Source organism: Neoarius graeffei, chromosome 23, assembly GCF_027579695.1.
Source record: "Neoarius graeffei isolate fNeoGra1 chromosome 23, fNeoGra1.pri, whole genome shotgun sequence".
Lineage (NCBI taxonomy): Eukaryota > Metazoa > Chordata > Actinopteri > Siluriformes > Ariidae > Neoarius > Neoarius graeffei.
In genome coordinates this window covers 60,924,596-60,937,565 of record NC_083591.1, presented here as the reverse complement: position 1 = coordinate 60,937,565, position 12,970 = coordinate 60,924,596, and the positions used below count along the sequence as shown (strand labels likewise).

General features: G+C 49.4%; 1 protein-coding gene across 1 annotated transcript in view; it reads right to left on the bottom strand.

The window, feature by feature from the left end:
• The window catches only part of LOC132871398 (uncharacterized), a 92,545-nt gene extending 80,082 nt beyond the window's left edge, over positions 1 to 12,463 (bottom strand). Inside the window, exon 1 of the mRNA XM_060905526.1 lies at positions 12,379 to 12,463. The gene's annotated coding sequence lies outside the window, so the exon portion shown is untranslated. The remainder of the gene's footprint in view (positions 1 to 12,378) is intronic.
• Positions 12,464 to 12,970: the final 507 nt, after the last annotated feature.

Sequence of the window (12,970 nt, the reverse complement as noted above, 5' to 3'; positions counted from 1 at the left end):
TGAGAAACAAATGAACTTGTTTGATCTGTTCAGCCATTATCCTGCCCTCTTCCAGCAGAAGCCATGGAAAACCACACTCCTGGAACACACCATCTGTCTCAAACCTGACCAGATCCCCATCAGACAGCCACCTTATCGCATTCCTGAGAGGCTGGTTGAGGCTCCAGAGAAGGAGGTTCATGACATGCTGGACCTAGGTGTGATAGAGCCATCAGCCAGTGAATGGAGCAGCCCGATCGTGATCATGCCAAAGAAGGATGGGTCCATACGGGTGTGCCTTGACTTCCGGAGATTGAATGTCATTGCTCACTCCGACGCCTATCCAATGCCACGCATAGATGAGCTGCTGAAGAAGGTAGGCCATGCCAATTTCATTACAACTTTAGACCTCTGTAAAGGGTATTGGCAGGTCCCTTGAGAGGAGAAGTCCAAAGCCTACACTGCTTTCCGCACACCTATGGGCCTTTTCCAGTTCCGCATGATGCCCTTTGGCCTTCATGGCGCACCTGCCAGTTTTCAGCGGTTAATGGACCGAGTACTCAAAGATTGCTCTGACTATAGTGCTGCATATTTAGATGATGTTGTGATTTTTAGTAACACCTGGCAGCAACATCTGGAGCACCTGCATCATGTCCTTGAGAAGATCCAGCAAGCGGGTCTGACGCTGAATGTGTAGAAGTGCGAGTGGGCAAGAACAGAAACAAGGTACCTGGGATACCAGTTGGGAAAAGGCACCATCAGACTGCAAGTGGACAAGGTACAAGCAATCAGGGATAGTCCACATCCAACAACCAAGACCCAAGTAAAATCTTTCCTCGGCATGATTGGCTGGTACTGAAGATTTATTCCTCAGTGTGCTACCATTGCTGTTCCATTAACTGATCTCACTAAGAAATCTGCCAGTAACCCTGTCATTTGGACTGATGAATGTGAAGCTGCCTTTAATTCTTTGAAGGAGTGTTTGTGTGCCTCTCCTGTACTCCAGACCCCTGACTTCAAAAAGCGCTTCCTTGTCGAGGTGGATGCTTCCGGATGTGGCCTGGGAGCTGTGCTTGCACAAGGAGAATGAGGTGAAGAACGGCCTGTCCTATACCTCAGTAGGAAACTGCTGCCATGAGAAACAAGGTATTCAGCTGTGGAGAAGGAATGCCTTGCAATTAAGTGGGCATTAGATAATTCGAGGTATTATCTGTTGGGCCGGGATTTTGATCTTTACACAGACCACAGAGCACTGACATGGATGAACACCATGAAGAACAAGAATGCCCGGGTGACAAGATGGTACTTGGAGTTGCAGCCTTTCCAGTTCTGTGTCCATTACAAGCAAGGCCAGCAGAACGTTGCCGCTGACTACCTGTCCAGGCTGCCCAATATTGCCACCCTAGGAGAGGAGGGTGGTAATGTCACACGGAGCTCTTTCAGTACCGGCACCAGGCGCCAATGCACCACACTACACACCAGCACCTGATACCATACATATCATTTATGTTGAGCTACTGCTAAATTACCAGCTAACTAACTCTGTGGGTGCACACACAAGTTGTTTATAGCAATAGTTTAATAACAAAAGTACCTCATCGTTAAATAATCACACACACATGGGTTTCAATACAATCTTTATTAACTTATCTTAGCGTGGTGAGTGGGAGCCATGTTTGTTTGATTCTGTTCTCTCCTGCAGCACTTCCAGGTGACCAAAGGACCCAAACTGTGGAAGCCGGCTGTCTTTGTAGTGCCAGTTTCATTACAGGCTAATGATTTCATCCAATTAAGATAATTAAGAGTAAATTAAGAATTGTGGTGAAGCCAAGGTTTTGTAATGTAAATAGTTGTTTTGTATGAGAGAAATGTAAGTGTAAACGTTCCCTGCGTGTGGGTGGAGCACAGAGGACGGCAGGACAGAGATCAGGGTGAACAGGAGGCTTTATTGCCGCACTTTTCAGTCTGACAATTAAATAAGCAATCAGAGAGACAGAGACACACACACTGTAGTCTCCTCTGGGGAAGCTCCCTTCCACTCTCACTCTCCCTCCTTAAATAGGGCGCGGTCACTGGGAAGACACACACAAACACAGGTTAATTGCCGTCAGGTGTAGTGATTCTGCCACTTACCGTCCCTGACTCCACCCTCCTGTCACAGACCGGTGCTTGACCACACCCCCGCTACCACATACCCCCACCACCCGACTCAGGCCGGGCGGCCATCCTGCCTGCAGCCGACTCCCCCCCCCCCCCCCCCCCCTTGACGGGAGAGGAAGTCCGCCATGACCATCTGCGCCCCCGGCCTGTGGACCACTTTGAAATTGACGGGTTGGAGTGCCAGATACCAACAGGTGATCCACGCATTGGCATCCTTCATGCGGTGGAGCCACTGGGTGGTCTGACCAGAGGGTGAAAGGGCGCCCCAGCAGGTAGTAACGGAGGGCGAGGATCGCCCACTTGATCACTAGACACTCTTTTTCAATTGTGCTGTAGCGCCCCTCACGCACTGACAGCTTCCTGCTAATATACAGGACGGGGCGGTCCTCTCCACCTCCTGGGACAAAACCGCCCCCAGCCCTCTGTCCGACGCGTCGGTCTGTAACACAAAAGGGAGAGAAAAGTCAGGGGAGTGTAATAGTGGCCCCACACACAGTGCAGCCTTTACCTCAGTGAAAGCCCGCTGGCATTGCTCCGTCCACTGGACCGGATCTGGTGCCCCCTTTTTAGTGAGATCAGTCAGCGGGCTGGTGACGTCTGAATAATTAGGTATAAACCTACGATAGTAGCCAGCCAGCCCCATGAACTGTCTCACCCCATTTTTGGTCTTGGGCCTCGGGCAGGCCGCAATTGCTGCTGTCTTGTTAATTTGAGGACGCACCTACCCGTTGCCCAAGTGGAAGCCCAGATACCGTACTTCCACCCGCCCAATCGCACACTTCTTCGGGTTGGCTGTGAGACCCGCTCGCCTCAGCGACTTAAGGACGGCCCTCAGGTGTTGTAAGTGCCGCTGCCAGTCATTACTATAAACGATGATATCATCGAGGTATGCGGCTGCATAGGTGGTGTGGGGGCGGAGGACCCTGTCCATCAGCTGCTGAAATGTAGCAGGCACCCCAAACAGCCCAAAAGGAAGTGTGATGAATTGGTGCAAGCCGAACGGTGTGGAAAAGGCCATTTTTTCCCGGGATAATGGAGTCAAGGGGATCTGCCAATATCCCTTCGTCAAATCCAGTGTCGAATAAAAGCGAGCCGTGCCTAGTCAATCGAGCAACTCATCAACCCGAGGCATTGGGTACGCGTCGAATTTAGACACCGCGTTGACTTTTCTATAGTCCACACAGAACCGGACCGACCCATCAGCCTTGGGGACCAAGACCACCGGGCTGCTCCAGTCACTGTGGGACTCCTCAACGATGCCCATTTCGAGCATGGTCTGAAGTTCTTCCCGAACCACCTTTTTTTTGTGTTCGGGTAGCCTGTAAGGGCGGCTACACACTGCCACCCCCGGGGGCATCTCTATGTGGTGCTCTATGAGGTTAGTGCAGCCGGGCAGGGGCGAGAACACATCCGAAAACTCGGCCTGCAACTGGGTGACCTCCGTGAGTTGGGTCGGGGAGAGGTGGTCTCCACAGGGGACCGGAGAGGTACGTGATGCCAATGTTCCTTTTTGAACCTCCGGCCCCAGCTCCACCTTCTCCGGAACTACCGACACCAATGCCATGGGGACCTCCTCGTTCCAGAGTTTAAGCAGACTGAGGTGGTAAATCTGTAGCGCCCCACCCCTGTCCGTTCGCCTCACCTCATAGTCGACGTCCCCAACTCACCGTGTGACCTCAAAGGGTCCTTGCCACTTGGCGATCAATTTGGAGCTCGACGTGGGCAACAGTATGAGTACCTTATCTCCCGGAGTGAATTCTCTAAGGCGCGTACCCTTGTTGTACAGGCGGGCTTGCCATTCCTGGGCCTGCCGCAAATTCTCCTGAGTTAGGTGGGTGAGCGTGTGGAGTTTTGCACGCAGGTCTATAACGTATTGAATTTCGTTTTTGCTTTGTGAAGGACCCTCCTCCCAATTTTCCCGCAGCACATCCAGGACGCCACGCAGCTTACGCCCATATAATAATTCGAACGGGGAGAACCCCGTGGAGGCTTGGGGGACCTCTCGCACTGAGAACAACAAGGATTCGAGCCACTTATCCCAATTACGTGCGTCCTCACTTACGAATTTTTTGATAATATTTTTGAGGGTGCGGTTGAACCGTTCCACTAAACCGTCTGTTTGTGGGTGATACACACTGGTGCGGATCGGCTTAATCCCCAATAACCCATACAGCTCGCGTAGTGTTCGTGACATAAACGTGGTGCCTTGATCAGTCAGAATCTCTTTCAGGATTCCAACTCGGGAGATGACGCGGAAGAGCGCCTCTGCAATACTGCGTGCTGAGATATTGCGCAGAGGCACGGCTTCCGGGTATCGCGTTGCATAGTCCACCAGAACTAATATAAAGCGGTACCCTCGTGCTGACTGATCTAATGGCCCCACGAGATCTATCCCAATTCTCTCCAACGGGGTCTTGATTAATGGAAGAGGATGCAAAGGCGCTTTTGGAATGGCCGCTGGATTTACTAACTGGCATTCGCGGCATGCCGTACACCACCTACGAACATCGCCGTGAATCCCCAGCCAATAGAATCGGGCCATTATTCGGGCTAGTGTCTTATCCTGCCCTAAGTGTCCAGCCATGGGATTAAAGTGAGCCGCCTGGAATACCAATTCCTGGGGGCTCTTCGGAATTAAAAGCTGTGTGACTCGCTCTTTCGTTTGAGTGTTCTGTGTCACTCAGTATAATCTATCCTTCATAACTGCGAAGTAGGGGAAGGACGGGGTGGCGTTCGGCTGGAGCGTTTGACCATAGATTACTCTCACTTGGTCAAATGCATATCACAGAGTCTCGTCTCGCGATTGTTCTAATGGGAAATCCGCGAGGGATTCCCCAATATAGAGAGGAGGAGCCGGCAGCTCCTCACTCTGACACGGAGATGACGTAGACGGCTCTGTGACAGCTGCTCCCGCCAAAGCAACACCGGGATCTCCCCCTGTCAAATGGCAGGACTCACTCTTTACTAGGCGTGTCATTAAACCCCGAAATCCTGGCCAATCAGTCCCCAAAATCAAAGAGTGGGTAAGGCGAGGATTAACCGCCACCTTCACTATAAATTTTTCCCCTCTGAAAATAATGTGGACCGACACCAAAGGGTAGCGGTGAACATCCCCGTGCACACACAACACCTTCACCCCCTGTGCTCCCCCGAATGCCTTGTTTTGCACCAGGCTTTGGTGAATTGAGGTCTGGTTACAACCAGAATCCACCAACGCCTGACATGTATCCCCTTGGATACTCACCGGTATGCGATACGCTCCAGCCCGATCGAGGGCAGCCTCTGGCGCGTCGGGGATCCGAACCACCGTGCCCACTCCCATTGCTGTGCACTGTTGTTGAAGGTGGCCTGGCTCCCCGCAGTGCCAGCAAACCGGCCCGGGCTTTCCCTCTGCACCAGTGTTCTGGGGCTCACTCACCTGACGGGGGGGAGAGACAGACGCAGAAGGGAGAAATGGGAGGGCACCGCGGGTGCGGCGGGCCGGCTGGGGTGGAGCCGGCCCCCGTCTCTGCGGTGGGGGAATGGGGCAAGGACGGGACACAGAAGGAGGGGGAGAGGGAGAAGAGGAGAGAGGGGTCGACATCATCTGCTGTCCTGCCGCCGGAACAGCTGCCAAATGATCCTCCGCCAGCTCGACTGCCTGATCCAGTGATGCTGGGCGGTGGCACTGGACCCACTCCGCGGTTCCTGCTGGTAAGCGGGCGATGAACTGTTCCAGCACCACCTGGTCGATGATCCCCTCGGTGTTGCGATCGTTGGCCCTCAACCAGCGCCAGCAGGCGTCCCGGAGCTGCTGGCCGAACGCGAACGACCGGCCGACTTCCTCCAATCGCAGAGCGCGGAAGCGCTGGCGCTGTTACTTTGGTGTGCGCCCCATGCGCTGGAGGACTGCCCGGCGAAGGTCCACGTAGGCCAGCCGGCGGTCGGCGGGGAGCTGTAGTGCGGCCAGCTGTGCCTCTCCCGTTAGGAGGGGGAGAAGGCGTGCCGCGCGCTGCTCCATCGGCCACCCCAAGACTTCTGCGACCTGTTCGAACAGCGTGATGAATGCCTCGGGGTTGTCCTGCGGGCCCATCTTGGTGACAGTGAGGGGAGACAGGCCCACGGCCGGAGCGCTGGTGGACCCCGCCAACGCGAGGAGGTGCTGGAACGCCTCACGGTCTTCCTGCTGGGCCAGCACCAGGGCTTCGAAGTGCCGCTCTTGTTCCTTCCGGAGTGCGACGAGTGCCTGGTGCTGGCTTTGCTGAGCTGTGGCGAGGGCGTGGACCAGGTCGGTGAACGGGGAGGATTCCATGGGGCTGCTTGGTTGGTGCTCCACTTTCCCGGGTTTCGGCACCACTGTAAACATTCCCTGCATGTGGGTGGAGCACAGAGGACGGCAGGACAGAGATCAGGGTGAACAGGAGGCTTTATTGCCGCACTTTTCAGTCTGACAATTAAATAAGCAATCAGAGAGACAGAGACACACACACTGTAGTCTCCTCTGGGGAAGCTCCCTTCCGCTCTCATTCTCCCTCATTAAATAGGGCGCGGTCACTGGGAAGACACGCACAAACACAGGTTAATTGCCATCAGGTGTAGTGATTCTGCCACTTACCTTCCCTGACTCCGCCCTCCTGTCACAGACCGGCGCTTGACCACGCCCCCGCTGCCACAGTAAGACTTTTGCTATGTATAAATATTGCCATTGTTAGGTAAATGGAGGATAAATGGGGTTTTGTCTGTCTACAGCTGTTTGTGTTAATTGTAGGGGGAGGGGCTAGTGACTATTTAAGTCCTCTGAAGGAGGTAGTTAACTGTCTGGCCATTTTCATTGCAGTCTGGTTTGTAGTCCTGAGCTGTGCAGTGTTTTGCTCTTCAGACTGGAAACTTTCTTGCTATTTTAGTCTAGTTACCTTTCTGTCTTTTTTTTTTGTTAAATTCATAGGCATACCTTACTTTGTAACATTTTGAAATTCCAACTTTATTTTTTTATTTTTTATTTTTGCTCACTTGCAGGAAAATCTGGACTGTAAATAAACCACCATCCTTGCACCGAAGTTGCAATTCTTGGCTGCGTCATCATTTCGTCACAGAACCCATGTGACACTAAGGTATGGCAGAATGTTAACGCTAAGCATTCAGTTGCCTGATCAAGTTCCGCAGGGGCTGACAGTGACCCAATCAAAGTTGATACCTCTGGGAGATCATTTATAAAGCTCTGTGCAGTAGTTGACGCAAATGTACATTTAATACAGTAGCGTGGTGAGGTGCATATATTATTACTCCGACATAGTTTGAATGAGATGAGATAACGATCCGAGAACTTCAGACTGTGGAAGTATGACTATATTGTCTATGTTTAACCTGAATGTTAGTATTAGATCGAGGGTGTGACCACCATTATGGGTCGGTCCTATGACATTCTGATTAATCCTTACTGAATCTAAAATGGACACAAACACTGTTTTTAAAGGGTCTTCTGGGTTATTGAAATGAATATTAAAATCTCCGACAACTAAAGCTTTGTCTAAGGAAATAACCAGATCTGAGATAAAATCTGCAAATTCAGAAAGAAACTCAGAATATGGCCCCGGGGGCCTGTAAATAATAAGCAATGGAATAAACTGGGTAGACTTATATTTCGAGGCTACATACATTTGAAGTTCCTCATACTCAATGTATTAAATTTATAACCAGGTTTTTGTGTTATACTTAGATAATCATTATAAATAACCACAACACCACCTCCTCTGCCAGTTAGACGAGGCTGGTGTATATAACTGTATCCAGGAGGACTCGCTTCATTTAATGCTATATATTCATTTGGCTTAATCCATGTTTCAGTTAAACAAAGTACATTAAACTCCTGATCAGTAATGAGTTCATTAACCATTAGCGCTTTAGATGTAAGAGATCTAATATTTAATAGCCCCACCTTTAGATAAAAGGTGCTGGCCAGCTGTACAGTCAGTATGATCTAATTTTATATTGATTAGGTTACTGGACCAAACTCTCTGAAAATTTCTACCTTTTTGTTTAGCCTGGGGAACAGACACAGTCTCAATGTAGTGGACTCTGAGTGATGACTAACAGACAGTCGGTTTAGCCTGTTCGTCTGCTCCCTGGCCTTGGCTATGGATTTTCAGGAATTAACTAGGCCTGTTCTGAGACTATGACCTATGCTGCAGGAAATGAGAGCAGCACCTTCCCGAGTGGGATGGATACCGTCCTGCCCTAACAGGCCAGCAGTGCCCTCAAAATTAGCCCAATTATCTATAAAGCACACACTGTTTTCAGAGCACCACCTGGACAGCCAGCAGTTCAGCGAACATAACCTGCTGTAAGCTATATCGCCACGCTGCATTGGGATGGGGCCAGAACATACTACAGCATCGGACATCGCCTTCGCCAATTTAAATTCATCCAGACGACGTCTCTTTCAGGGAAGACCTTGCATTTTCCAACATGACAATGCCAAACCACATACTGCATCAATTACAGCATCATGGCTGCGTAGAAGAAGGGTCCGGGTACTGAACTGGCCAGCCTGCAGTCCAGATCTTTCACCCATAGAAAACGTTTGGCGCATCATAAAATGGAAGATACGACAAAAAAGACCTAAGACAGTTGAGCAATTAGAATCCTACATTAGACAAGAATGGGTTAACATTCCTATCCCTAAACTTGAGCAACTTGTCTCCTCAGTCCCCAGACGTTTACAGACTGTTGTAAAGAGAAAAGGGGATGTCTCACAGTGGTAAACATGGCTTTGTCCCAACTTTTTTGAGATGTGTTGTCATGAAATTTAAAATCATCTATTTTTTCTCTTTAAATTATACATTTTCTCAGTTTAAACATTTGATATGTCATCTATGTTCTATTCTGAATAAAATATGGAATTTTGAAACTTCCACATCATTGCATTCCATTTTTATTTACAATTTGTACTTTGTCCCAACTTTTTTGGAATCGGGGTTGTAGTAGAGTTCTAGTAAACGTGGGTTCATTCAGACGTGGTGCTTGGTAGAAAGCGACTCGCGTTGCGTCTCTGTCTGTCGGAGATTTTTTTTAACCATCGGTTAAAAACAGTTTTTTTGACTTCACGCATTGAGTGTCTGACACTTTCTTGCTGTAATTCATGTAAAAATAAAGGTAGTAGTGGTATAAGTATTACAAATTAAGCCACACACACACACACACACACACACTCCCCCTCTCTCTCTGTCTCTCGCTTACTCACACACACACACTCCCCCCTCTCTCTCTGTCTCTCTCTTACTCACACACACTCCCCCTTTCTCTCTCTGTCTCTCTCTTACTCACACACACTCCCCCTCTCTCTCTCTGTCTCTCTCTTAATCACACACACTCCCCCTCTCTCTCTCTCTGTCTCTCTCTTAATAACACACACTCCCCCTCTCTCTCTCTTACTCTCTCACACACACACACACACACACACACTCCCCCTCTCTCTCTCTCTCTCTCTCTCTCACTCATACACACTCCCCCCTCTCTCTCTTACTCACACACACACACACACACACTCCCCCTCTCTCTCTCTTACTCACACACACTCCCCCTCTCTCTCTCTTACTCACACACACTCCCCCTTTCTCTCTCTGTCTCTCTCTTACTCACACACACTTCCCCCTCTCTCTGTCTCTCTCTTACTCACACACACTTCCCCCTATGTCTCTCTCTTACTCACACACACTTCCCCATCTCTCTCTCTGTCTTTCTCACACACACACACACACACACACACACACACACACAGACTCCCCCATCTCTCTCTCTGTCTCTCTTAAGGCCTCTGCATGCTCTTGTGACAAGGCTTTCGCAGATAGCTTTTCGCAGACAGTTGTAATTTATCATTGAGCGGGGAGTATAGGCGTGCGCAATGTTATTCACTGCCACAACGCAAGGGGGCGCGAAGTCACGAAATCGCTAGGAGTAGTTGGTGGGTGTGGTTAGTGGAGTGTTTATTCTCCGGTTACTTATAATGACTAGAACTGGAGTCGTATAGATGTATGTACTTCCTCACTTCCTCGATCAACCGCTCTTCGTGCTGCTCCATCTTCGCTCGTGTTTTTAAAAACGGCGGTCGTGAAAACAAAACAAACCGGGAAAGTAGGGAAGCGGAAGTGCGTGTACAGTGGATGTAGAGTGGACCAATCAGAGTCCTCTTGTCTGCGACGCTGTCTGCGAGGCTTCTGCGGTGGTCACAATTTTTGGGAGGTGCACGCAGAGCATCTGCGAAGGTGGGGGGGCTACGCAGACACTGTCTGCGATGCTATCTGCGAGGACTGGGTTGTCAGCATAAATTGGCCTTTACTCACACACATTCCCCCCCATCTCTCTCTCTCTGTCTCTCTCTTACTCACACACACACTCCCCCCCTCTCTCTCTCTCTCACACACACACACTCCCCCCTCTCTCTCTCTCTCTCACACACACACACACACACACACTCCCCCCCTCGCTCTCTCTTACTCACACACACACTCCCCCCCCCTCTCTCTCTCTCTCTCTCTCACTCACACACACACACACACTCCCCCCTCCCTCTCTCTTACTCACACACACTCCCCCCTCTCTCTCTCACTCACACACACACTCCCCCCTCCCTCTCTCTTACTCACACACACACACACACTCCCCCTCTCTCTCTCTTACTCACACACACTCCCCCTCTCTCTGTCTCTCTCTTACTCACACACACACTCCCCCTTTATCTCTCTGTCTCTCTCTTACTCACACACACTCCCCCCTCTGTCTCTCTCTTACTCACACACACTCCCCCCTCTATCTCTCTCTCTGTCTCTCTCTTACTCACACACACACACTCCCCCTCTCTCTTACTCACACACACACACTCCCGTCTCTCTTACTCACACACACACTCCCCCACTCTCTTACACACACACACACACACACACACACTCCCCCTCCCTCTCTCTTACTCACACACACACTCCCCCTCCCTCTCTCTTACTCACACACACACTCCCCCCTCCCTCTCTCTTACTCACACACACACACTCCCCCCTCCCCCTCTCTTACTCACACACACACTCCCCCCCTCTTACTCACACACACACACTCCCCCCTCCCTCTCTCTTACTCACACACACACACTCCCCCCTCCCCCTCTCTTACTCACACACACACTCCCCCCCTCTTACTCACACACACACACACACACACACACACACTCCCCCCTCCCCCTCTCTTACTCACACACACACTCCCCCCCTCTTACTCACACACACACACACACTCCCCCCTCCCTCTCTCTTACTCACACACACACTCCCCCCTGCCTCTCTCTTACTCACACACACACACACACACACACTCCCCCCTGCCTCTCTCTTACTCACACAAACACACACACACACACACACACACACTCCCCCCCCTTACTCACACACACACACACACACACACTCCCCCCCCCTTACTCACACACACACACACACACACACTTCCCCTCTCTCTCACTCACACACACACACTCCCCCTCTCTCTCACTCACACACACACACTCCCCCTCTCTCTTACTCACACACACACACACACACACTCCCCCTCTCTCTTACTCTCACACACACACTCCCCCTCTCTCTCTCTCTTACACACACACACACACACACACACTCCCCCTCTCTCTCTCTGTCTCTCTTACTCACACACACACACTCCCTCCCATCTCTCTCTCTGTTTCTCTCTTACACACAGTCCCCCTCTATCTCTCTCTGTCTCTCTCTTACTCACACACACCTGTTGTGGAAATTAAAAAAGAAAGAACCAAAAAAAAAAAATCCCACTGATCATAAAAAAATTAAAAGTTAAAAAAGAAAGTTATGTTGAGTAGGAAAACTCTTGTTCATTACATTTCATTGTTGTAAAACTTGTTCTGTAAATAGTTCGTTTGCTATCGTGATCAAAACCAGTGATCTGAAGCTCAATCCTGATGCGGTCCTGTAAATAGTTTTCTAATCAGCAATAAATATAACAATTTCTGATCAACCCATATCAATTACATGCTTAAAATAACATACTGGTTAAAACTCCGCCCGTTTCAAGACAACCAGACCCACTTCCAGGTTATGCCCCGCCCGCTTCCGGGTACGGATACAGATAATTCATATGGTTAACAGATACAGATAATACTGTACTCGCTCATCCCTACTAAACATCCTGCACTCAGCATACTGAACAGGCTGAAGGTGTGCCATGATGAAAGGATTCACGTACCTTAATCGAAGATCTGTCGATATTAAAGCAGATCCGATGTGGATGGCCTCCACTTGTGGTCTTTATGCAGGAGGAGAAAAAGAAAGCTTCCGGTCTCGGCGTTCTTCCGAGGAAAAAGGAAAGCGACAGTGCAATAAAAATGAAGATAATACTGGAAAATTATTTGTAGAAACAAAAAGAAAATAAAAAAAAGATTAGTAATTAACGCCAATGCTTGCGGGAAAAAAAGGACTCGTTGTAAACAACTCAGGAACCAGGAAGTGCATAGCAACTCAACCAGGAAGTCCACTGTCCTCTGAAATAATAATATAAATAATAAATAATAGAAATACTACAGACAAACTATTTAGAATTTTCTATATTTCTGCATAAATATGACCCAAAACATCATCAGATTTTCACACAAGTCCTAAAAGTAGATAAAGAGAACCCAGTTAAACAAATGAGACAAAAATATTATACTTGGTCATTTATTTATTGAGGAAAATGATCCAATATTACATATCTGTGAGTGGCAAAAGTATGTGAACCCTTGCTTTCAGTAGACGCATTTTTTTAGGCTTGCTTTTAATCTATAGGTTTTTTTAAATAA